This window comes from Prionailurus bengalensis, chromosome C2 (genome assembly GCF_016509475.1).
Source record: "Prionailurus bengalensis isolate Pbe53 chromosome C2, Fcat_Pben_1.1_paternal_pri, whole genome shotgun sequence".
NCBI classification, from domain to species: Eukaryota; Metazoa; Chordata; class Mammalia; order Carnivora; family Felidae; genus Prionailurus; species Prionailurus bengalensis.
This window is the reverse complement of record NC_057350.1, coordinates 96,912,289-96,916,415: the sequence shown is the minus strand read 5'-3', so window position 1 is coordinate 96,916,415 and position 4,127 is coordinate 96,912,289. Positions and strand designations below refer to the sequence as shown.

General features: G+C 37.3%; 1 pseudogene; it reads left to right on the top strand.

The window, feature by feature from the left end:
- Positions 1–1,255: 1,255 nt before the first annotated feature.
- LOC122492384 lies at positions 1,256–1,578 on the top strand (annotated as a pseudogene).
- The last annotated feature ends 2,549 nt before the right edge of the window (positions 1,579–4,127 follow it).

Here is a 4,127-nt window from a genome sequence, read left to right as displayed (position 1 = left end):
TATGTGTACGGTCCATAGGGAGCACAATATACCTACAGAACTTTTAGCCATCTATTTAGAGCTAATATGAGCGCTTTAAGGAAAATGTAGAAGAAGCCTTACAATTACCTAGGTCTCTCTTTAACCTTCCCCCCTTTTATGTTGTAGTTGCCGCTTATATTACTGCACCTGCATGCATTGAAACCCCCACCAATCTTACATTTTTGCTGTTAACAGTCATACAGCTTTGAAGTAACTTCTGAGGAAAAAAATATTCTGTTACATGTATCCAAACATGTGTTTGTTCCTCCTTCATTCCTGCTGTTCCATCTTTCCCTCTTGAACCTTTTGCCTTTAGCTTGAAAAACTCCCTTTTATCATTTTTTTAGAGCAGGTCTGCCAGCAATGAATTTTGTTAGTTTTCTTAGTCTAGGGATATCTTTATGTCACTGTCATTCCCAAAGGATATATTCACTAGATGTAAAAGTTTCAGTTAATTCTCAGATCTTTTCTTTAAGCAGTTTAAAGATGTTGTTCCACTGTCTTCTAGGCTCTGTGTAATGTGTTATTTTTCTCTGGCTGCTTTCAAGATTTTTTTTTTTCTTTACCTCTGGTTTTCAGCAGTCTGATTATGTGTCTGGTATGGTTTTCTTTGAGTTTATTTTGTAACCTTATCTGTTTCACCATATTGGAAAGTTTTCAGCAATTATTTCTTCAAATATTTTTTCTGAACCAATCTCTTTTTCTTTGGGGGACTGAAATGACACACTTGTTATATCTTAAAATATTATCCTGTAGGTACCTGATGATCTGTTCACTTTTTAAAGATATTTTCTCTTCAGTTCTTTATTTTGGATGATTTCTATTGATCAGTCTTTAAATTCTGCTGTCCAGTGGCCTCACTTTTACTTCACACATTACATTTTTCATTTCTAAAATCTCCTTTTGGCTCTTTGTTTATGATTTCTATCTCACTCCTCAGAATTGCTATCTTTCCTTCACTTCAAATGTGTTCAATTCCACTTTGTGGAGGGTGCTCATAGTTGTTTTAAAGCCTAGTAACTTCAACATCTGGATCATCTCCGAGTAGGCATCTGTTGATTGTGTTTTGAGAATTGGTCGTAGTTTCCTGCTCCTTTGTCTGCTGAGTAATTCTGGATTGTATTCTGGGCATTTTGAATATACACTGTATTGTGAAACTCCAGGTCCTATTAAAGTCCTCCGTACAATGGTGACTTTTTATATTTTTAGTTGGCCAGACACCCAGAACTCCAAGATGGCATCATCTGCACCAGTGAAGATGAAAAAGCTCATGGATGGTAAACTAGCAGAGTTGCCAGACTGTATACTGATGAGGGATTTCACCCCTAACGTCACTGTTGGAGTGTTTCAAAGATGTTGCTACTGTATTACAGCAGGTATGTCAATGTGAGGAAAGGGGGCGTCTCTAGGATTTCTATGGTGCTGGCAGCTTATGTGCTTTTCAGCAACTGTCATTCTTAACAAGGGACTCAAACATAAGCAGCTACCCAAGTACTGCTGAAGAGGGCCCAGGGTGGAGGCACATTCTACCTTCCTTACCATAGCCTTTGCCGGGCACCCTTGAATCCTTTCATGTCCGAATTAAGAAGTAACACCGAGTAAAAGATGACTGGCACGTAGAAACAAATAAACAAATACATAAACAAAATCTAATGAGCCACTAACATGGTTAGTTTCAGACTCTAAGTTCTGTCTCCTTTGGTCAGTTAGTTTCAGTGTCAGTTCTGTTTTCAAATCTTCTATTCTGCTGCTTTTTTCTATACCACACATGTGCTTCTTAGGGATTAGTCTTTGAATCATGCAGTAAATTATGATATAGATCACTTCAGTGTCTTTGTTATACAGCCAGGGATCATTTTTATGCATACAAAGCTCAGGTTTGAGACACAAGATTCCAATATGGCGTTTTCTTTCATCAAGTCTAAGAACGATATGGATGTTATAATAGTGTTCTAAAGTTTTTTTTTTTTTTATTACTGCTTCTCATGCCATTGTTGTTATTCTCCTCCCATGTATACTTAATCGTGATTTTTATTTGAATCACAAAACTACTAAAATTTATTTTCTTCTATTGTTGAAAGAATTTTGTTTCAAAATTTTGGGGGTTTTTGTTTGTTTGTTTTTTCATGTTTACGAATTTTTGAGTGAGAGAAACAGAACGCAAGCAGGGGAGGGGCAGAGAGAGACAGACAGAATCTAAAGCAGGCTCCAGGCTCTGAGCTGTCAGCACAGAGCCTGATACAGGGCTTGAACTCAGGAACCAGTGAGATCATGACCTGAGCCAAAGTTGGATGCTTAACCGAATAAGCCACCCAGGGGCCCCTGTTTATTTGTTTTTAAATGTGTATTTATTTTTATGAGAGAGAGAGAGTGTGAGCAGGGGATGGGGGCGGGGGGGCACGGACAGAGGACCCAAAGCAGGCTCCGAGCTGACAGCAAAGCCCGTACAGATGAAGAGCATTTTTCACCACTTTACACTGATTGTTATCCAATTTTCCTTTAGTCTCAATTTATCTCACTTTTACAAGGAGGCTTCGTGTCATTCTATCTCCTCTGAGGATAACAAATGGATTCATGTTTTGTTCTTCCATTCACTAAGTATTTAAGTGCCTATCATGTGCTAGATACTGTTCTAGACACTATTTTAAAAAAAATAACTAGCTAAGCAAAGAAATGTGAGTCTTTTGAATAGTTATCAACAACTTTCAGGGACAGACATTTGACACAATTTTCTTGCATCTTCCATAGCCTCTATTTACTTACAGATATCTATATGTTCTTTTGATAGTTCAGCCACTGGACTTTTACTGGTATGTTATCTAGTAAGATGATATTGCTAATGTGTTTATAATGAACTAATGAAATGAATAATATAGAAAAAAAATAACTAGCTAAAAATAAATAAATACTGACACTAGGATGCATACATTACCAGGGAAATTGGGGAACTTATTTCTCTGTAGTTTTTAAGATAATTATTTGCCTATTCCATATTATTAACTTGAGGATAGCTTAAGGTGAAGGGAATAGACAGTCTCCTTTCAATGTTCTGAGTTCAGTGAACTCTCAAGACTGAAATATCAAGGAGATACCATCAAACAACCCAGAGCGTCTCTAAGAGAAACCAAATTGTGTATAGTCTCTTGTCTGTCATGCTGTCTCTTCTCCTATCATGCTTCTCTCCAGCACCCCATGAGTTCTGAAAGGGAAATAAGAGCTATGATCTCTGAAAAGTACTGTGAGCTAATGGCCACAGTGCAAATATCCCAGCTTGTTGTCTTTGCAGAAATGCTTCGTATTCAGATTGCTCCCGTTTCTTCCACGTTGGTAAAGTCAATGGGAAAATATACAGCAGACTAACCAGGATTAAAAAAAAAAAATAGTTTTGTTTTTCCGTACACAAATTCCCAGTAAGTGTGATCAGCGTAAAGATTTTTCACATCAAATAGAATTTGGCTTCAGTAATGAGATGACCATGATACATACCCAACATAATACCAATGGCTCTTTAAAAACATATAAAAATGTAAGGAGAGAATATAATTAGCTTGTATGATTCAACCTGGGTTTATGCCCAGGCTGTGTGATCTGGGATAACTTGTTTAACCTCTCTGGGTCCTCCTTTCCTCAATTATAAAATTGAGAGAACAATAGCTATGCTAGAGTTGTCGGAATTCAATGCCTAACTTAGTAGATAATTAACATTAGGTAAATATGAATCCAAAGGTCAGTAAAACTTCTAGAAGAGAGTATATACCTCTGTCTGGAGAGTGTCCTTGGGAAGAGTTTAACCCAGCCACTTATATATTTTACAAATTGAAGAAAGCAGGAGAATCTCCTAAAACGTTGTCACATAAGGCAGAAGAACAAATCTTCTCTTTTAACAAATGTTTCCTTACTGCAATACCCAATTCAATTAGATTAGCCTGGGTGTTTTTGGAAGGACCTGACTGTAATAATGCATAAAAGTTTTTCTAATAGCTGGCCAGGAGCTTTTGCTGACACTTAATGAAATCTGTTTAATTGCTCCAGCAACCCCTATATTGGCTGTTATGCTGGGGTCATTGGAAAACTCGACCCTGTGGTACATGGGATACAAGAACACC